At 42.5% G+C, this 22874-nt stretch overlaps 1 protein-coding gene across 1 annotated transcript in view; it reads left to right on the top strand.

Moving 5' to 3' along the window:
* TMEM163 (transmembrane protein 163) overlaps positions 1 to 22874 on the top strand; it is a 254629-nt gene that overhangs the window by 6557 nt on the left and 225198 nt on the right. The window lies entirely within an intron of this gene.

The following is a 22874-nucleotide window of genomic DNA, read 5'->3' as shown; positions in this document are numbered from 1 at the left end:
GGAAATGTACGTGTGCTATTTATTCTTATGAATTGTGCAATGACTCACAAGCCTAAGCAGTGTCAGTTACAGCTCAACCTTGGTAGAAACCCGTGGTGTTTTGTTTTTTTTTTTTTTGATGCTGGGGAAAAGACTGCATTTTGTGACGAATTTATTACCTGACAGAAAGATCTATTTTCTCAGCGATAGGCATCACACAAGGTGTCTCCTGTGACAACCCTCAGATTAGGAGAAAAAAAGCACATGTCTGCTAGAAGACAAGCTATGTGTGTGTGTTGTTTAAAATTCTATTCTGCAAGGGTAGATCTGCTGCTGGAAGTTGGGGTTGGCTCCCAAGAGGGAATATTAAAATTTGACCAAATGCTCCCTGCAAAACTAGGCATATATTACTTGAAGCAATTTGTATTGGAGACACTATACCACATCTTGGCTCTAAAACAGCCAAACATTTAGAAGTGGAGGGCAATGCATTCCAGAGTATAAACGTTTTTTACCGGTGAGCCAGAAATCTAATCAAGGGGAATTCTGATTCCTGAAAATAGCTACTCCTTCCCCTTGCCCCCACTTTTTTAATGCTGTAACAAGAATAACAAGCTGGATTGATGTCCCTAGGGGATAATTTGGTTGTGGTGGCTGGTGGAGGACTTTGGATCACACACCATAATTTACATATGTAAAGAAAAAGGAAAGGAATGAAGGGAGGTGATTTACAAACAGAATAATAGTAACTCAGACGTGTCCATGTGCCTGATAAAGCTGTTTTGATTTGTCACGTGGAAGTTTGAATGAGGACCTGAATGAGAAGAAATATTGGGCAAGTCTTTCTTCTAGGAGAGTAATATTACATTGGATGTTACTTAAGTCTCATAATAGACAAAAATTATGAGGAAATTTTGGTTTCACATGTTACACCTGATCAGTTGGGTTATCTTAAAAATATTGTTCATTTCCTTTAATAAAGAAAGACAGTTGCATAGTGCATACAGAATTAGAATGTTGCTTTGTGAAAAGGGCTTCTCTTTCTTTTTCTTTTAAAAATGATTTTACACCTTCATTGCAGCAAGTATTTAATTTAAATCCTCTAACTTCTAGCCAATAAAATGTTGGTATTGGCATATAATATCATGATTTGTGTTATCTATAGTACATTCAATTTGTTCTCACATTACTTTCAGTTTGTTCTGGTTTAGTCAAACCAAAAAATGTAGAAGGTGAATTATATTTTCCTCCACTTTAACTATAGAGTAGCTTTAGTGTTTGTGTGTGTGTGTATGTGTTTCATATTTTAAACCCTTGATATGGTCTGTGATTGTGTTGTTAGGGTTGTTGATTTTACTATTTAGTTTCCTAAATGTATTTCTAATATGCAGTATTTAAAATCTCTTCCAAAGCATCATTTATATGGCGCCAGACTTTTGTGAAATTATTTTCCTAGTTTTGAATGGAAATAAATAGAGATTAAGCAATATAAACTGACTTGCGAAGTTATGTTTAAATTAGTGTCTAAAGAAAAATGGAACATTTCAAAATGGCAATAAAGGTTTTTGTAAAGTGTCAAAAAACTCCCAGTCCTACTCTTCAAGGAAGGAGGTAGTTAACAGATGGATGAAACGCAATGCTCTGACTTCCTGCATCTCTGTCCAAACCAGTGAAATGGCCGAGTTGTATCAATTCGTATTTTTAAGAGGATTGCTATAGAATTACTATATATGATGCTTTGGTGTGGCAGAGAAGTTTTGGAGTGTGTGTCTGTGTGTGTGTGTGTTGGCAGGGGATGTTAATCATGATGAAGAGAAAGTGACTGTATTTATGGACATGGCTTCTTGCTACTGTTGGATGGTGAAAAATTTGGGGCAGGAAGAGCATCCATCCTTGCATGGAATCAGTACTCAAGACTGAAATAAATGAACTGAGAGATTTTTTAACACTTTTTTTTTTTTTTAGTTAGGTGGAAGGACAATATTTCTTGGAAAATGATAAATTCTACCTAAAGATTTACATACAAGGCTGAGATTTCATTTATTTTATAAACAATTACAATTTTGGGGGGCAATTGGGTCATCCTATGGCCATTCTCTTGCTAAGGGAGTTGTCTTGGAGTTGCATCTCCTGGGGTCAGCTGGAGTTCCTGTCTTCACCTCCTCAGCTGCCATTTTCTATTTATTTAATCATAGTTACTGATTTTTAGCTGAGTATCTTCTGAAGAAATGCTGTTGGCTCTTTTGAGTTTGGAAATGAGGAGGGTGGATAGAAGTTGGGGGGCACACCTCTTTTCCTCAGTCAACTGGAAAGATTTGTATTTTTACCTGACATGTACATTGTGGGTTGTGAACCCAAAAGTCTCTGAGACAGGTCTCAATCAATTGAGAAAGTTTATTTTGCCAAGGTTAAGGACGCGCTTTTGACACAGTCTCAGGAGGTCTTAAAAACATGTGCCTAAGGTGGCTGGGGTGCAGCTTGCTCTTATACTCTTTAGGGAGACATAATATATCAATGAATATTTGTAAGATGTATATTGATTTGATCTGGAAAGCTGGGACAGCTGGAAGTGGATGGCTTCCAGGTTATAGGTAGATTAAAAAATGTTCTGATTGGCAATTGATTGAAAGACTTAAGTTATTATCTAAACACCTGGAATCAATAAAAATGAATCTCTGGATTCTGATGATAACGATAATAGAGACCAAAGTTTTATCATGCGGATGAAGCCTCCAGGTAGCAGACTTCAGAGAGAACTGCAAATGTTTCTTATCAGACTTTATGTCTGTGTTGATGCTAATGCTGGTCAGCTTTTCCTGAATTCCAGAAGGGAGGAGGGTACAGTGAGGCACCTCCAAGTCCCCTTTCCCATCACGGCTGGAAACAGCTTTTCTGGTTAACTTTGGAGTGCCCTTGGCTGAGAGGAGAGGGCCATTCAGATGATTGGGGAGCCTTAAAATTGTATTTGCGGTTTACAAGTTAAAGATTGTTAGCCTTCATCTCCTATAAGCTTCCAGGTAATCAATATACCATGTCTTCTCAAGTTAGTAGTTTCTAAAAGACCTGATGATAAAACTAGCTTACGTCAGTATTACTGAGTTATTTGTTATAGATCACATATGTAATTATGGTTGGCATTCATATGTCTGGTATAGTTTGAAAAATTAGGTGGACTTTCAAAGTTTGTGCCTTGAGTATGCTTTGAAAGGGATGTGAACTATTTTTTAATGTGAACTATTTTTGATAATACTTGGTAATGTAGTGATTTTGGATCTGTTCAAATGCTGATATAAAACCAGATGGTAATACATCTTGAATATTTCAGAGAGAGCTCTAGTTTGGTTTTAAAATTCATTCTGTTTATAATCGGTAGGCAGCATGGAAAATGGCAATCCTGTTATGAACAAATGTGAAAAAAAAGTCTGTTTTAATAATGAAGCTAGAAAGAGAACAGAAGTTCTGTTTCAAAACTCAGGTTTTGACATCACTGATATCTTTGTTACAGTGATTTAGGAAAATGCATTCTGACTCTGTTTTTCAGGTTTGAGTGCAAGTTAATTTTTAGGCACTCAATACATGTTCTGTGGGAAATGAAGACATATTTGAAACATTCTCAGGGGAAAACCTTTCCTAAGATACACAGCTCCGTTAAAAAAGTACTCCAAACCCAGATCTTCTCAGAAAAAGCTCACTCAAAATTAGGTGCAGCTGGCTGGGAGCGATGGCTCATGCTTGTAATCCCAGCACTTTGGAGGCTGGGGCGGGTGGATCATGAAGTCAGGAGTTTGAGACCAGCCTGGCCAATATGGTGAAACCCTGTCTCTACTAAAAAATATACACAAATTAGCCAGGTGTGTTGGCGCGTGCCTGTAGTCTCAGCTACTTGGGAGGCTGAGGCAGGAGAATTGCTCGAATCCAGGAGACGGAGGTTGCAGTGAGCCAAGATCATGCCACTGCACTCCAGCCTGGGTGATAGGGCAAGACTCTGTCTCAAAAAATAAAAATAAAAATAAATAAATAAATAAATAAAATTAAAAAAATATAAAAAATTAGGTGCAGCTGTAGATTTAAGAACTAGAAAAACACCTTGGAAAGAAGTGATTTTCTTTTTAGATGTGGAGATTTTAAAATAATTTATTTGATTTTAATGTAAACTCTTAACCCTTAAAATGGTAAGATATGTGTTTTTATTCTTTTTCTTTCTAAATTATGAGACTAAGAGTTGAGAGATGGATAAAATGAAATTGCACGATTCTTCTGTAAACTCAGCAAAAAATGTTTGAGAACCTTCTTAGGTGTTCTCTCATCTGACAGACACATTGGGAGACAGAAAAGACATAAGACTCTTCAGATACTTTCTGGTGTGCTGAGTAACATGGAAATAGTTGCAGTGGCCTTAAAGGTCTGGCCTTGGCCAGGCATGGTGGCTCATGCCTATAATCCCAGCACTCTGGGAGGCCGAGGCAGGTGGATCATTTGAAGTCAGGAGTTTGCGACCAGCCTGGCCAACGTGGTGAGATCCTGTCTCTACTAAAAATACAAAAATTTGACAAGTGTGGTGGTGCATGCCTGTTATCCCAGCTACTTGGGAGGCTGAAGTAGGAGAATCGCCTGAACCAGGAGGCAGAGTTGCAGTGAGCTGAGATCGCACCATTGCACTCCAGCCTGGGAGACTATGTCTCAAAAAAAAAAAAAAAAAAGGTCTGGTCTGCCCTGACTTTTGCCCCCCTTTTTTCAGACACCCCAAACTTCTTCTCCTCAGGACTGGAGCCCATGTCCTTTGGGCAACCCATCTCACGGATCTCACATGGCAGCCTCCTCATTGACAACTCCCCTCCCCAAAGAGGCCTCACCAACTGCAGGCGCCCATTCCCCCAGAGCAGTTTTATCCATGACAGCGCCAATTTCCTTCATCACAGTTCTTCCCTTTGTGCCCCTCCTCCATGGATGAAGGCTGTGAAGCCCTTGCCTCTTCTGCCCGTGTCCCTAAACTTGCCTGTTTCCCCTACCCCTGAAATACTTCCATGACCCAAAGCCTTAACCGTGCAGCTGACATTCTGCTTGTGGAATGATCCTTTGCGTAGTTTGCAGGTCGTGTATTTATTTTACTGAAAAAAGCAGAATGTACACAAGATAAAAATTCCTGAGACCAAAGGTTCACAGTCCAAATCTCTGTCCCGTCCTAAAGTCTCTCTCTTCCGCTGGCAGCCTTTGTTACCAGTGTCTTAATTGTTCTTCAAGACATTTTCTGTGCATGTCCAGGCCCAGGTGTGGTGCCTGCCTACACTTCTGGCCGCTCCTCATGTCAGATGTGGCATCTAATCCTTGCTGGACTTTTCACAGCCCCGGGCCTCTTCGCAAGCTCCTGTGTCCACCTCCTTGTATGAGGTGGAACTATTGTGGAGAATCTGCAGGAATGTTTTCCTGACTAGCGTCCGGCTGCCGCCACTGAAGCAGGCAATGGTGCAGGGGCCAGGGGATGTGGGCAGGAAGTTTGAGAGCCACATCCTGGCGGTGTTCTGAGGGATAATGTGCTCCCTGTGGGTGTGCTCGGGAACGATAAACCCGGAGGCTGCTTCTGAGAGGTGGAGACCAGGAGGGAGGAACAGGCAGACCAGCGGTTTGGGAACCTTGCTCCGACAACTCTTCCTGCCTTTGCATTCTGCCTTCATACCCTGTGGCCACGTGATCAGGGATTCTGTGCCTGTCACCCTCTGTGCTGTGAGCTCAGACAGCACACGGAGTACGGAGGCATATTTCAGACAGGCCCTTTTGGTTACCACGAGGTCCCTCATGATCTTGTCCCCTTCGTCCTGGCTGGCCTCACCTCCTCCCATCCCCATGCACTGCAGCCCCCAGAGGCTCCTTGTGGGCCCTACAGGCTGTGTCCTGTTTCTTGCCCCAAACCCAGTACCTGCTCTTCCCTTGGTCTCAGATGCCTTTGGTTCCTGACCTCCATGCTTCTTTTTCTAGCGAAATTTTACTTATCCCTCAAGATCAAGATGAAAGATCACCTTTTCTGGGAAGCCTTCCAGGCTGATTGAAACACCTCCCTTCCCCTATAGCCCCACGGGAACCCATAGATCAGGAACTCGATGCACAATACTTGTATCGTTGTGTTATTGCTTTCGGCACTCATGTGCACTCCTCCACACCAGGACCCGTCTTCTTCAGGCGGTGTTGTCAGCCGCTAACACAGTGGAAACTCAGACGCTGGTTGGACTGGAGTCAGTTTTGCCACCTCCCTGCTTGGGCACTGTGGTTGCAGCAGGCTGAGGATGTACATTTGCAGGTAGAGATCCCAGACAAAGGAAACAAGGGGGGCGTCTTCAACTTTGTAAATGGCGGGGATGCAGGAGCTCATTCTCTCACCCCTCCTCCTTGCTGCACTGCCCACCATCCCCCTAACCCCCGATTGAAGCATCCAGGCTTCTATTGACAGGGACTTGCCTGAGGCTGTTAGGAGGACTCATCTCCCTGAGTCTCCGCTCACAGTGGGCTGCTGTTTCCAGCCAGGAGTGGGGGAGGGGTCTCAGCAGCTGCCTGCCTGCCCTGCCTCCCTTCTCAGTGCCTTCTTCACACAGCGTTTAATTGGAAGCGTGGCCAGGGTGCGTTAGCACCAGGTGCCCCTGTCGCACAGCGATGGCGGTGACACAGGGTAGCTGGGCGGCGAGCCCCAGGTAGGCTCATCTCATGCCCAGGGTCCCTCGACCCTTCTTGCCTGGGTCCTTGCTGGCAGGGGCCCTTTGGGACATTTGTCAGGGTTTTTCCTTTTGCCTCTCAGTCTTTTTCCAGTCATATTTTTTAAGCAGCTGGGTGAGAAGGGGTTTTCTGGTCTGTGGATATCTCAGGGCTGTAATTTGGTCCTCTAGGAATTGCCTCTGTCAGGTGAATTTCTGGCGTAGCTCTTGGACAAGACGTGACTTCTCAGTGCCTTGTGCTGTGGTTTGAGATGCAGAAGTATTGAGACACAGAAGGAACAGAGGAAGCCGGGGTAGGAAGGGACCCCCTGCTCCTACCCCAGCAGGGAAACTCTTGCTCCCTGTCCACCTTCTCCCATGCCTGACGGCCATGCCTCCTTCCCATTGGCGAATGTGGGAAGTCCAAGATCAATGTGTCAGCAGGGTTGGTTTTCTTCTGAGGCCCCTCTCCTTGGCTCATAGATCACCGTCTTCTCCCTGTGTCTTTGTGTGGTTGTCCCTCTGTGTGTGTCTGTGTCCTCATTTCCTCTTACTATGAGGACAACAGGCATATGGATTAGGGCCCACCTTAATGACCTCACTTAAACGTAATTACCTCTTTAAAGACCCCATCTCCAAATACAACTGCATTTTGGGGTACTGGGGGTTAGGGCATCAACATTTGAATTTTTTTTTTTTTTTTTGAGACGGAATCTTGCTCTGTCACCCAGGCTGGAGTGCAGTGGTGCGATCACAGCTCACTGTAACCTCCATCTCCCAGGTTCAAGTGATTCTCCTGCCTCAGCCTCCCGAGTAGCTGGGATTACAGGCACATGCCACCATGCCTGGCTAGTTTTTGTATTTTTAGTAGAGCCGGGGTTTCGCCATGTTGGCCAGGCTGGTCTCGAACTCCTGACCTCAGGTCATCTGCCCCCGCTCAGCCTCCCAAAGTACTGGGATTACAGGTGTGAGCCACCACACCCGGCCTCAACATTTGAATTTTGAGGACACACAATTCAGTCAGTAACAAATGCTTTGGCCAGCACCAAGCAGATAGAGGAAACTAGTAACAAATTCCTTAAAAGGACTTTACCTTCAATGAAAGGGTGGACCAGAATAAATACCTCCAGCAGCCCAGAGATAATGAAGAGCTCATCTGTGTCAGAATAATTCTGTGTGGGCTGAGGAGGGGAAGAGCGTGGGGGAGCCTTCACTGGAATTCAGAACCATGAGACTGACCTCATGTACATTTGTGTTTGGAATTTTTGTAGGTCGATACCCTGGGAAATAGACTCGGAGACTCAGCTTCCCTCCAGGAGGTTTATTGCCAGTGGGGCGAGGGACTAAGGGAGACTCTCAGGAAGAACACCTGCAGGGAGCCAGGACTGGCAGAGGGGAGGTTGAACTGCAGTGTTGTTGCCTTAGAGGCTTGTCCCACACGGACCTGGAAGCTGAGATGGCTTCCAGGTGAAGCATGGGGACCAGACCAGTCTTTGGCGTGGGCTGCCGCAGGGACATGTACAACCACGGGGAGGCAGCGTCCTTCAGTGGAGGGGGATTCCGGGAAAGGGATGCAGCCATCAGCAGCCCTCATTCCTGGCAGCTGGGGAAATGAGTGCCCAGGTCCAGGAGGAGAATTTAGGAGACACACCAAGGCATCTGCTCTGGGAATGTATACCCTGCACTTAGCTTGGGGGCCCTCAAGCTGAGATAGTAACATGGACATGGTCCTAGGTTGGAAACACCCCTGGAGCACCTGAAAGAAGCAGGTGCAGAAGAACTTTGACCAAGGCCCAGTAGGTGTCCCATGGAGGCAGCCCCACCAAAGATGAGCTCACAATCCAATACTAGAAAGCTCCTGAGCAGGGGACCCACCATGATTGAGTGTCATACAGATAGCGTGATTAGACCTGAAATTCTAGGTGAGAGAAGTAGCTGACAAAATCCGTAAAATAAGTGTGTTTAATATGAGTAGAAAATAAAACAGGAATCAAATATACAAATGCTGAAAAGAGCAGCTGCAGAATAACCAAATAAAGATATTTTCGATCTTTTTTTTTTTACTCTCTAACATGGATGTAGTTATAAGAACGTTAAGAATGACAGCAGCCCCCATTCTCCATCCCTCTCTCTTATTTCCCCCTCATTCTCCTCCCAGCAAGCTCTTCACCTCTTGTAGTTAGTTCTTGTATTTACTTGTGTAAATAACAGGGTTCCAGTGCTAACTCTTAATTTGTTTTTCAAGTTTAGGCATTATTTGTTAACTTCCCCAAATGGAAGGAAATAATTTACTCTTTTATCCTCCTGGCCCCACACAAGCAGACTGACTTCCTGCATTTCCATCCTTGTATTGTAGTTATGGTTTTCATTATTATGACTATGTAAATCCTCCTCCTAGAGCCATAGGGTGAAGTATGATGACTTCTTTCTTGTACAATTTTTTTTCTGGATTTCATATCTGTTTTGTTTATTCCTATGTTTACTTTTCTATGAATTTATTTCTTATTAAACTTTCATTCAGCATTTCTTTTCTAACCTCAGCTTCTCTGTGATATTTTCAGATGCAGAGGTAATTCTATTGGTTTCTTCTTGAAGAAACCTCTCATGGAGCACCTGACCTCCTGTAACCGGTTCTGATTGCCCATTTCATCTGGTGCACAGCTGCATCCCAGACTCTTCCTTCCCCACTTTTTTTTGGGATTTCCTTTATTTTTCTCTTCTGTTGGACCCCCTGTTTCCTGGATACCATGTTTTTCTCTTCTCTGGCTTACTCCCTTTTAGGGGGAACACATCTACTCCTAGCTCCCTAGGTAAGGTCACATGGGAGGTATAGCTTTCAAGCCATGTAATGCCTGAAATGTCTTCAGTATATCCTGACACTGGATTGACAGCTGGATAGAAAATTCTCAGTAAGAAATAATGTTCCCTTAGAGTTCTGTACAATTTGCTTCATTTTATTGTCATTTGTAGTGTGGCTATGAAAGTCCTAAGATCTTCTGAAACTTACACCTTTGCATGGGACCTGCTGTGGTGGGGGCTGTTTTATCCATACACACCCTACTTCCTATTTCTTTGTCTTTTTGTTCTACTTCCTGGGAAATTTAATCACCTTTATATTCCTAACTTTCTATTGAGCTTTTTCATTTCCATTATCAAGTTAAAAAATTGTCTGAGTGTATTTCTTTAAAAAATTTTCCAGCTCTTGTTTTGTGGATCTTTTTTGAAAATTAAATTTTTTTATTTTTAATTAATTAATTTATTTTTTCTTTTTAGATAGGATCTCTCTCTGTCACCCAGGCTGGAGTGCAGTGGCACAATCACAGCTCACTGCAGCCTTGACCTTCCAGGCTTAGGTAATCCTCCCACTTCAGCCTCCCAAGTAGCTGGGACTACAGGGGCGTGCCACCATGCCTGGCTAATTTTGGAATTTTTTGTAGAGACACGGTTTCACCTTGTTGCCCAGGCTGGTCTTGAAGTCCTGGGCTCAAGCAGTCTTCCCACCTCAGCCTCCCAAAAGTGTTGGGATGACAGGTGTGAGCCACTGCTCCCCTGGTTGGATCTTTTTAATAGCGGTTATCTTTCTGAAAATATTTGTGATGGTTAAAAAATACTTTTCCATTTCTTGCATTGTCTTCCTCCAGGTGCTTCTTTCCCCTGTTGCTTTGGACTCATCATTCATGTTAGGGGAGGAATCCTATGAGTGTGGTCCTAGATAGTCTGTTTTTGTTAAAAATAGGTAATTAAAAGGCTGTCCTGAGCTCCGAGCATGTTGGCAGTGTTCACTGTAGGGTGACATGTTGGACTGTTTTGTTGGTGGATTCCAGTTTTAAACTTTCAGATCCTTCTTTTTGGGCTGCACAGGCTTCCCTGAGATGGTTACTCTGAGCCTCTGCTTTGAAGGTGAACTCCTGACTGCCTGAATTTTGGGAGCTGAGTTGGGGAAGAGGATGGAGATTTCAGCCTTCTGTTTGAAATTCTTTTTTTTTTTTTTGAGACAGTTTTGGTCTTGTCTCCCAGCCTGGAATGCAGTGGCGTGATCTCAGCTATCTGCAACCTCCGCCTCCCGGGTTCAAGTGATTCTCCTGCCTCAGCCTCCCAAGGAGCTGGGATTACAGGCATGTGCCACCATGCTTGGCTAATTTTTATATTTTTAGTAGAGATGGGGTTTTACCATGTTGGCCAGATTGGTCTCGAACTCCTGAACTCCTGACCTCAAGTAATCCGCCCACCTCAGCCTCCCAAAGTGCAGGGATTACAGGCGTCAGCCACTGCGCCTGGCCTGAAACTCTTAGCCACTTTGAGTTTGGTTTCCCCATCTTTGGCTGAGTTTGGTATTCCTCAAAGAAGAGATTGTTACACCTTCTCCAGAGAAAAATCCTCCAATAATCTAATAGGAGAGTTGGGGATGAGTGGGTATTGCCCTTCTGGGCAGAGCTGGGGAGGGATTCTGGAGAACTCCTTTTTACACAGGCTTTGAACAAACCTCCCTATTGCCAGTCTTCTCTTTATTATACTGTGCTACCAATTTCTGTTTTATTGGGTGTCCTGAGGTGTAAATTGGGTTGCCTTTTTGCTTTCACACTGCTGTGTTAGGAGTTTGCTTTCCGGAGTCTGTTAAATCAATTACCACTTGCCCATATGCTTTCTAGCTTCTAAAAATTGTTTTTGTTGCCTTTTCCATTTTCTTTTTTTTTAATTCACTCTGATTTCTTTCTAATTTTTATGGTTTTACTTTTTATATTTAACTTTTTAATTTGTTTTGAATTTACTTTGGAGTACCAAAACAACATGTTTAGTGTCTTTGTACATCGTCTGAGCTCCAGATCTGTGCTTCCAACTGCTGGTTCGACCATGTGGACCGTCTCTATGCCCCATGCATCTGCGTTCATCTAGTTTTCTGGAGGGGTCTCTTCCATTTTTTTTTAAACTAATGGGTTTGTCTTTTTATTTTTTACTTTATTTATTTATTTATGTATTTTCGAGACAGAGTTTTGTTCTTGTCACCCAGGCTGTAGTGCAGTGTCACGGTCTCAGCTCACTGCAACTGCTGCCTCCTGGGTTCAAACAATTCTCCTGCCTCAGCCTCCCAAGTAGCTGAGATTACAGTCACCTGACACCACGCCCGGCTGATTTTTGTATTTTTAGTAGAGATGGGGTTTCACCATATTGGCCAGGCTAGTCTCGAACTCATGACCTCAGGTCATCCGCCCGCCTTAGCCTCCTAAAGTGCTGGAATTACAGGCATGAGCCACCGTGCCTGGCTGGATTCGTCTTTTTAAAAACACCCCTCTGTTCTTAGTTTAGTGGGGTTTTTAGAGGATGCAAAAGTACATGAGGAACCATCCTGCGATATTTCCCTGGAAGTGTCAGAAGAACAATTTGTAATGAAAAATATAGTATGTGAATCAGAAACCAATGAGGAATAACTAGAGAATCGAACTCTACATCAGAGGAGCTTATCCAGAACATGGAACAGGGATTCTCAAGTTCACTTTTACTAAAAAACATGGAGGATAGGATAAGCTCCAATACAAACAAGTAAGAATTCCAAAAGCAGGAAAGAGAGGAAATAGAAAATAGTCAGTGTTTTTAGAGGCATCTGAAACTGTTTTGGAGCTGATGGGAGGGATGGGGTACATACCTTTCAAATCATTAGATGGAGAAAAAGAATTAGGAAACTTACCTTAATCAGTAGACAGCAGAAGTGAAATACATAATACAAATAGCATAGAAAGTGCAAAATAAAATGTAGAAACAAATCCAGATGTTTCAGAAATTATCAAAAGTGTGAATGAATTAAAGCCATCAGGTAAAAGTCAGAGATAGATTGCATTAAAAAAAATCAAGCTGTATGCTGTTAATAGGAGACAAATTTAAAACGTAAGACCACAGAATTCCTTAAATGTAGGGATAGAAGAAGATGATCTGGCAAATACTAACAAGATAAAGTTGGTGTAGCTATTTAATTAGTGAAAATAGATTTGAAAACAAAAAGCATTATTAGGCATAAAGGGTGTTACCATATAAACAAAAGGTCCAACCACCCAGAAGATAAAACATTTGTGAGTTTGTATATACCAAACAACAAAACCCCAGAGCACTCAAACAAAAATTGATGGGATTATAGGTAGAAACAGACATATCATAATTACAATGGTAGACTTTAATGCACCTCTTTTACTAGTTGATAGATAAAAAGAAAAAAATTCATGAAAATATTGAAGATTTGACTTGTGGAATTCAGTGTTTTTCAAACACTTTTGACTGCCATCCATAACAGGGAATGCATATGTGACGTAGAATATATCAGAATATGTAAACTTATGTGGTTATATACTCTATGTCATCATATCTACAACTTTTTTTTTTTTTTTTTGAGATTGAGCCTGGCTTTGTTGCCCAGGCTGGAGTGCAGTGGCACAGTCTCGGCTCACTGCAACCTCTGCCTCCTGGGTTCAAGCGATTCTCCTGCCTCAGCCTCCCGAATCGCTGGCACTACAGACGTGTACCACACGCCTGGCTAATTTTTTGTATTTTTAGTAGAGACAGTGTTTCACCATGTTGGCCAGCCTGGTCTCGAACTCCTGATCTCAAGTGATCTGCCCGCCTTGGCCTCCCAAAGTACTGGGATTACAGGCGTGAGCCACCATGCCTGGCCACTCTAAAACACTTTTGATTATAATACGCTACATGATTTTTTGTACTAGAAAATAAAATATTGCTGCTATTGAACTGTGCGCTATGCTAGTCATTCTGTGAGCTATTAATACTTGATTCCAGAGTTGTTAAAATGTGAAAAAAATTTCACTTTGATAATTTCTATCCTTTTTCATTTAAAAAAAGTGCTGGTCACATCCTACCAAATTCATTTTATGCCTTACTAGTGAGTTGTTACCCTTTAGTTTAAAGAATATTGATCCAGTGGCTCAATGTGGAGCCATGCATCCAATAAGGATGTTTGCACATTATGGAATATTTGTAAAAGGTGACTGCTTCCATCATATGCAAGAGAATTCTCATCACATTCCTAAGGATGTGTATTTTACAATGTTCTCTGACCACAGTGCAATAATAATTTGAAATCAAATATAGCTAAAATACCTGTACATATCATAATACATGTTGGGAAATTAAGCAACACATTTCTGAATAGTTCAAGGATAAAATTTATATTAAATATTAAACAATATTTAGAGCTTACAATGAGAAACTGAAAGTTGATAAACAAAACTGTCCAAAACAAGAAGATAAGAAACAGAAAAAAACTGTAAATGCAAGATAAATAGAAGAAAGGAAACAAAACTTTGAAGAATACAAATAAATGAAAGAGAAAAAGATATGAGAAATCAACAAAACTAAAAGCTGTTTATTTTAAGACTAATAAAATGGGCTTAACTCTGGTAAGATTGATTGAAAAAGAAAAGAAATGAGTGAAAGGTAATTAGAAGTGAAATGAGGAGTGTAATTAGTAATACGAGAAAATTTAGGAAATGAGACTATTATTTACAATTGTATGCCCATAAATTTGAAGACTTGGATGAAGTGCATAGTTTACTAGAATAACTTGCCATGAATGGTTTATGACCATTAAAGATGTTAATCCAAGATGGTAGTTCACGATCAGAGGTGATTTTGCACCCCCTCCCTTCCCTGGAGACATCCAGCAATGTCAAGAGACACTTCTGTTTGTCACAGTTGGGAATGGAGGTGCTACTGGTATCTACTGGGTGGAGGGCAAGAATGCTGTTAAACATCGTAGAGTACACAGGACAGCCCCTCACAGAGAAGAATTATCTGGCTCAAAATGTCAGTGGTGCCCATGGTTGAGAAACTCTGATCTAGGCCAGCAGTGGCTTTATGAGTGCTTTTATGAATGTTCAAGGATCAGATAATCCCAATCTCATGCACTCCATTCTACAGAAAAAGAAGGAAAGCTTCCTATATCATTCTGGGACTACTACTACTGTGATACCTAAATCAAAGGCAACAGAGAATTTATAGGTCAGTATCACTCATGAATATAGATACAAAAAGTCTTTAATAAGATATTTGCAAACTAAATCTCATTGTGTTTATATAAAAATAAATAAATAAATGAACATGCTCACCACATATGTTTATTTTTGGAATCTGGGATGATATAATCAGAATGTTTATTATGTAATTTACCATGTTCATAAAAGTTCAGGAGTTCGAGACCAGCCTAGCCAACATGGTGAAACCCCGTCTCTACTAAAAATGTAAAAATTAGCTGGGCATGGTGGCAGGCACCTGTAATCCCAGCTACTTGGGAGGCTGAGGCAGGAGAATCACTTGAACCCTGGAGGCGGAGGTTGCAGTCAGCTGAGATCACACCACTGCACTCCAGCCTGGGTGACAAGAGTGAAACTCCATCTCAAAAAAAAAAAAAAAAAAAATTTGAGAAGAAACCTATAGTATCTCTCAATACAAAAAGCATTTGATAAAATTCAAGACAAGATAAAAACTTTTAGCAACTAGGCTGGGAATTGCTGATAAAGGTTATTTAACCTAAAATATTAATTGTAACTGGTAAATTAGGCAGACTCAGCCCATAAAAATCTAAAATGAAGATAAGGACGTCTGCTGTTACCACTTCTCCTTATTATTATACGTGATGTCCTACCCAGTATAGTAGGGCAAGCAAAAGAAAGAAAGGTACTGTATATGGATTGGGGAGGAAAAAAGTAACCATCATTGCTTGTGGATATTATAGTTTACATACAGCTTTGTAGATATTATAGTCAATATAGAGCTTTCCATAGCTCTTCATAGAAAAGCTAAGGGAAGCCGGGCATGGTGGCTCACACCTGTAATCCCAGAACTTTGGGAGGCCAAGGTGGGCAGATCACCTGAGGTCAGGAATTCGAGACCAGCCTGGCCAACATGGCGAAACCCCCTCTCTACTAAAAATACAAAAATTACCTGGGCGTGGTGGCGGGTGCCTGTAATCCCAGCTACTCGGGGGGCTGAGGCAGGAGAATCGCTTGAACCTGGGAGGTGGAGGTTGCAGTAAGCTGAGATCATGCCACTGCACTCTAGCCTGAGTGACAAGAGCAAAACAAAAGAAAAGCCAAGGGATTCTGCAGATACTATTAGAAGTAAGAAATTCCAACAAAGCTGCTGGGGATGGGTAGAAGTTTAATATACTAAAATCAAATGTATTCTTATATAATAGCAACACAGCAATACATCTTTAATTTTCATAATGATATCATTTCTCATAGCAACAAACCAAAAGGAATAAATCTAATATAGGTATAATTCCTTCATGAAGAAAATTATAAAATGCTATTAAAATGATAAGATAAGATCTGAATAGAGAGAAATCTCATGTTCAGAGCTGGGAAGACAATCTAATAAGGATGTCATTTCTTCTTATATTAACCCTAATACATGCAGTTTCACTAAGAATTCCAATAGGCTTTTTCCAGTGCAGTTGGTAAGCTCTAAAATGTTGATGGAGGAATAAAGGGCTAAAAATAGTCAAGATAATTTTCAAGAACAAGGTGCATATATATCTCAAAACTTCTAAAACTAGGGCAGTTGAGATTGTGATATTTTTAGGAACAAATAGACCAGGAAAGTTGAACAGGGAGTCCAGAAATAGTAACCACATATATGGAAATTGGATATGTGAGAGAGGTAGCATCACACATCAGGGAGGGAAATAATGATACCACCACAATTGGCTGTCTATATGGAAAAACTAAAATAAGTTTGTACCTCCCACATATACAAATATAAATTCCATGTGATTTAAGAAACTAAACCTGAAAAGAAAGAATTTAAACTTTTTTTTTTTTTTTGAGACGGTGTCTTTCTCTTGTTGCCCAGGCTGGAGTGCAATGGCATGATCTCGACTTGCTGCAACCTCTGCCTCCTGGGTTCAAGAAATTCTCCTACCTCAGCCTCCTGATAGCTGGGATTACAGGCACCCACCACCACGCCCGGCTAATTTTTTGTATTTTTAGTAGAGACGGGGTTTCGCCATATTGGCCAGGCTGGTCTGGAATTCCTGACCTCAGGTGATCTGCCTGCCTTGGCTTCCCAAAGTGCTGGGATTACAGGCGTGAGCTACCATGCCCAGCCAAAACTTTTAAACAATAATATGAGACTCTCCGTTTGACCTGGAAGTGAAAGAAAGGCTTTTGAATTTAAGACACAGAAAGCACAAACCATGAATAGAAACTTCAAAAAATTTAACTTCAAGCTGACTAAGAACTTTGTGCACAGAAAACACTATATAAAACAACTGTGTCTTGGTAATAGCTCTTCTGGGTTAACTTTTTTCGGGTAAAAGGTAGTTTCATGTCTTTCTAGTTCAAGAAAACTACAGTTTTTAGTATTTGTTCTGCTCTGTTGCTTTGATTTAATTCCTTAGGGATTTATAATGTATGTGTATGTTGGCTCTTTTTTGCTTGTCATTTTTATCTAGTATTTTTTTCCACATCATTTTTATTTTTCATTTCTTTTTGATTAAAAATTTGCCCGGGCACGGTGGCTCACGCCTGTAATCCCAGCTACTGGGAGGCCGAGATGGGTGAATCACCTGAGGTCAGGAGTTCGAGACCAGCCTGGCCAACATGGTGAAACCCCATCTCTACTGGAAATACAAAAAATTAGCCAGGTGTGGTGATGGGCACCTGTAACCCCAGCTACTCAGGAGGCTGAGGCAGGAGAATTGCTTGAATCCAGGAGGCGGAGGTTGCAGTGAGCCGAGATTGAACCACTGCACTCTAGCCTGGGTGACAGAGCGAGACTCCGTCTCAAAAAAAATTTTTTTTTTCCTCCTTTCCATTATTTAGTTCTATAAAAGTATTAGCTTTGTTATTGGTTTTGCTATTTTAGTTTTTCTGATGTCTTTAAGGAGAAATTCAGGGAAATCAAAAAACTTTCACCACCAGTTTTTTTCTTTCCAGAAAACCGTGGAGTTTGTATTTCTTTTTACCTGGGTTCCTTTTACATTATGCTTTTATTTATCCAGGGAGATTTCTGGCATTCCAGTTAATTATACTTAGAGACATTGTAGTATTTTTAGATGTCAGTTGATCTTTGTTCATTTGATAAAGTACATGTTCAACATGGAAACTTTCTGCTATATTTTTAAAAGAATAATGTGTGTATATAGTCATTTTGTGAGAGTTTGGATCTAATCCCAGGTTATTCTTCAGTGTGAATGAGGAGATATGGTATCAGAACTGAATAGATATTTATTACAGAGTAATTGATGTACTAGTCTCCTGAAAAGAGAAGCTTAAACTTTACATGTCCCATAAAGAGAGCATTCTTAGGGAATGAATTCTGCATTACAAAAGATGGCCATTTTTTTGTCCAAAGCAAGGACAGATGTGATTTATTTCTGGTGAAATAAGAATAAGTTCTTAGTGGTAAGTAAATCTCAGTACCTTTAAGTGATAAAGTCACCATGATAATGACACTAGTCCTTTAGTTCTCCAGTATTGGCAGTGCCATTCTTCCCAGATGCCATCATTAGAGATTCGTTACCCTCTTTAGGTCAATTCCAATAGTTCTTCAGCTTTTGTTTGAATACTTCTAGTACTGGCATTCTAATAACTTAGCGAGACCCAGTTTATGTTGCCCAGTCCCAATTTCAGAAAGCTTTTTTAATGGTTAATTGAATGGTTTACCTTTTTCTAACTTGTCTTTTATAGTCATTATTTTCTTAGCTAACACTTAGCAAGCACATAGTATGCTGGGCACTGTGCTAAGTGCTTCCCATAGATCACACTTCATTCTTGCAACATTGCTCTGAGGTAACATTATCATCCCCACTTTGTAGATGGGGATTTTAAGACTCAGAAAAGTTAGGGAGCTTTCCTAAGTTTCCAAGCTCATAAGAGATAGAGTATTCACACTCTGCCCTACTTGACTCAGAGCCTCTACTCTCAACCGTGGGACCCATCTCCATTGTTCACAAGACAGATCTGCAGTGCGAGCTTATTGTGTTGTTTTGTCACCTCTTCCAAAGACTGAACATCCCCAGACTCTTCAGCTGTTCCTCGTGTAGGAGGAAACCCACTCTCCTGGCCAACCTTGTCTGGACCTAAAGGTGTCCTGTTTAAAGCAGTGCCCAGAGGTGTCTTCTAAGTCATGTCATCAACAGAGAATACAGTAGACCTGCTACCTGACAGGTGTGGAATTCACAGTAATTCCTACCAAAGCAGGTCAAGGTTGATTTGTTTTTAAAAGCTCCATCATGCTGTAGGCTCAGTTTCAGGTTTTTTTTTTTTTTTTGATGGAGTTTTTGCTCTTGTTGCCCAGGCTGGAGTGCAGTGTTGCAATCTTGGCTCACTGCAACCTCTGCCTCTTGGGCTCAAGCAATTCTCCTGCCTCAACCTCCTGAGTAGCCAGGATTACAGGCACATGCTTCCATGCCCGGCTAATTTTTTTCTGTTTTTAGTAGAGATGGGGTTTCGCCATGTTGGCCAGGGTGGTCTCGAACTCCTGACCTCAGGTGATCCACCCGCCTTGGCCTGCCAAAGTGCTGGGATTACAGGCATGAGCCATCACGCCTGGCAAGGTTTCAGTTTTTGATCACCTACAATTGCTGGAGTTTTAAAACAATGTTAAAATTTATTTTTTTAAATGTCTTACTCTTCAAGCAGGGCCCATATTAGTATCTGCTAATACTCAAGGTTTCTGGATGAAGAGGGAGAGTAAAGAGTTCCAGAGCCTAGAGGGTGGGGATGGTGGAATCTCTAAAAGAAATAAGGGATTAGAGACAAAGCGAGGGTTCTGTGGCACTGTGGAGGCTGAGGCACAGGGGGGGCCAGAGATGTCTTCAGTGTGAAGATGCTGGATTATGGCCTGGCAGTACTTTGGGAAGGAGACAACTGATGATCAGTTGGAAACGTGCAACTGGAACGTGACTGAGGTGCTGGAAGAAATATGGATTTGGGAGTGTTTTGCTTTAGGGCAATGACTGAGGCAATGTGGTGGATGGGTGAAGTAGCCTGGGATCATGCGGAGGAGAGAGGAACTGCTTTGGACTGAATTGTATCCCTCAAAATAAATATGTGAAGCTGTCACCCACAGTGTGATGGTATTTGGAGGGGGAGGCTTTGGGAGGTGGCTCAGTTTACACAAGGTCATGAGGATGATGAGGTGATGAGGGCAGGACTCTCGTGATGGGATTGTGCACTTATAAGAAGAGACACCAGAGGGCTTGCTTCCTCTCTGCCTCCACCCTCTGCACTGAGGAACGGCCGTGTGAGGACGCAGCCATCTGGAACCCACGGGGAGCCCTCCCCAGACACCAACCCTGCCGGCCCCTGGATCTTGGACTTCCAGCCTCCAAAGCTGTGAGAAATAAATTCATGGTGTTGAAGTCCCCCAGCCTGTGGTATTTTGTTATGGCAGCCCAAGCAGACTAAGGAGGGGAAACGGCAAAGGACAGAATTTGGAGAATGACTTCTCTTGGGGTAGGAAGATGATAAGGAACTAGTGGAAGACATAGAGGTCAGAAAAGTTGAAGGGAATGTATTCATTTTCTCTGGCTGTTGTAACAAATGACTGCAAACTTGGTGGCTTCTAATAACAAGATCTATTTATTCTTTCACATTTCTGGAGACCAGAAGTCCAAAATCAGGATCGCTGGGCTGAAGTGAAGGGTCAGCAGGGCTGTGCTCCTGCAGAGGTGTAGGGAAGAATACTTTCTTTGTTTCTTCTGTTCTTGGTGGCTGCTGGCATTCCTTGGCTCATGGGCACATCACTCCAGTCTTTAAGGCTGGCATCTTCAAATCTCTATTTCTCCCTGTGTCAAATCTCCCTCCACCTGTCTCTTATGAGGACACTTGTGATGGCATTTAAGGCCCACCTGGATAACTCAGGGTCATCACTCCTGCTAAGGTTCTGAAATTAATCACATCTGCAAAGATATCCACTGCAGCCCCTGCCTCAATCCTATTTGTTGCTTATTTAAGGTAACGTGCACAGGTTCTAGGGATTAGGATGTGGAGCAAGGATTGTACAAGGATACAGAAAGGCAAATACAACACTTCAAGAAGGTGTGACCAGCGATGTTACATGCCGGCCAGGGTCAAGGCTGAGGAGACTGTTCATTGGAGTTGGTGTTTAGGAGGTCACTTTGTGACCCTGCAGAGAACATTTTGTCAGAGTGGTAAACAAGGAAGCCAGTTTGCCAAGAGATGGGCATGAGCATTGGAGAAGGAAAGGGACTGTCAGCATAGTGCTGTCTGTTGGAGAAGCCTGGCGGCACCTAGGGTTGTCTGACAAGGGTGTACGTGAGCATGTGTGCATGTCTGTATGAGCATGTGTATGTGTACATGCACGTGTGTGTGTATTTACAATAGAGTTGTTTGGAAATACAATGAATAACATTCATTTTCTCTTCCCAAGTTCGGAACCAGAGGAGTCAGACAGAGGGAAAGCAAAATATCAGCTTCATGGCTGAGAAACCCAGACTGGAGAATGGGGCTCTCAGTACAGCCACAAGGGCTTCTTGATATTTGGTGCCTACGCTAGGCAGACTCAGTGACTTGACTGCTGCTCCTCCAGGGACGTGGGTCTACCTGTGGAATGACAGGTGCTGACCTGAGATCCCCTTTTCTGCAGAAGGCCAACAGCAGAGAGATGAAGAGGGGGCTTTGCTACCCTTGTTCTTGGAACTCACCAGGCATTTTGATTTCTCCCCTGTTCTCCCCAAAGTCCTGCTCTGGGAGAGTTGGCTGCTCCCTGCTGAGGCCCTCACTGCTGTTTGTATGAACCACTGCCCTCCTATTTCCCCAGTGATTGGCAGAGTGCCTCCCCCACCCCTGACTACCATTCCCGCCAGCCACACTGTGAGCGCCTGGAGTGTGGGACCTTATCTCCTCCGTTTTGTCACCCACCCCTGGGGCACCGATTGCCTGGACCAGGTAGATGAGTAGTCAGGGTTTCTTGAATAAATGAATGAGGAAGTTGTCTCTCAAAGTTGTTATCCAGGGCCCTGTCTTTACTTTAGTAGTGTATTTCCGTTTCACTGATATTTGCATTTTGCTAGTATTAGGCTTTACACTGGTGGGAATGGCCACAACTGTGATTATACAAGGTCTAATTAGTCAGCCTTGAGAATAGCTGTGTAAAGAAAGCCAAAGTCATGAAGTTCTTAACTGTGTCAGAGGGAAGGATTGCGTTTTTTGATAGCTTGCTCAAGGCTCTGAAGAATTCAGTGGCTTTTCTTGTGGTAAATGAAATCCATCCTTCACCTTGATTTGTGACTTTTTTCCTTTATAAATTGCTGATATAGGCTGGGTGCGGTGGCTCACGCCTGTAATCCCAGCACTGGGAGGCTGAGGCTGGCGGATCACTTGAGGTCAGGAGTTCAAGACCAGCCTGGCTATCATGGTGAAACCCTGTCTCTACTAAAAATTAAAAAATTAGCCAGGTGTGGTGGCACACACTTGTAAACCCAGCTACTCAGGAGGCTGAGGCAGGAGAATTGCTGGAACCCAGGAGGTGGAGGTTACAGTGAGCCAAGATCATGCCACTGCACTCCAGCCTGGGCAACAGAGTGAGACTCTGTCTCAAAAAAAAAAAAAAAAATTGCTGATGTAGGTAAAGTTTGATAACTTGATGGATATCCAGTTTATATAAATGCAAAGAGGCCGGGTATGGTGGCTCACCCCTGTAATCCCAGCACTTTGGGAGGCCGGGGCGGGTGGATCACTTGAGGTCAGGAGTTGGAGACCAGCCTGGCCAACATGCCGAAACCTTGTCTCTACTAAAAATACAAAAATTAGCCAGGCATGGTGGTGCGTGCCTGTAGTCCCAGCTATTTCAGAGGCTGAGGCACGAGAGTCGCTTGAACCTAGGAGGTGGAAATTGCAGTGAGCCGAGATCACACCACTGCATTCCAGCTTGAGTGCCAGGGTGAGACTCTGCCTCCAAAAACAAACAAACAAACAAACACAAACAAACCGCAAAGGAGCAAGTTGACTTTTACTTTTGGGCTCTGCATGCCGTTCTTTGGAGAAACCACATTTTTGATGGGGACCTATATTTGCTTGGGTGTTCATTTGAAATAAAGTTAAAATGTGTAACTTTATGGTACATTTGGCTGTTAAAATTTAGGAAGCCATAACATTTGGTCATAAAAGCACAAGCTATTAGTTTTTCTAACTGTGTCTTTTCCTCTGAACTCATTCATGTGCACTAGGGAGAGATGAACTGTGA

The sequence above is a fragment of the Gorilla gorilla genome, chromosome 11 (assembly GCF_029281585.2).
Source record: "Gorilla gorilla gorilla isolate KB3781 chromosome 11, NHGRI_mGorGor1-v2.1_pri, whole genome shotgun sequence".
Classification (NCBI taxonomy): domain Eukaryota; kingdom Metazoa; phylum Chordata; class Mammalia; order Primates; family Hominidae; genus Gorilla; species Gorilla gorilla.
Note: the sequence above shows the minus strand (reverse complement) of the source record. Positions and strands in the feature narration are given on the sequence as shown.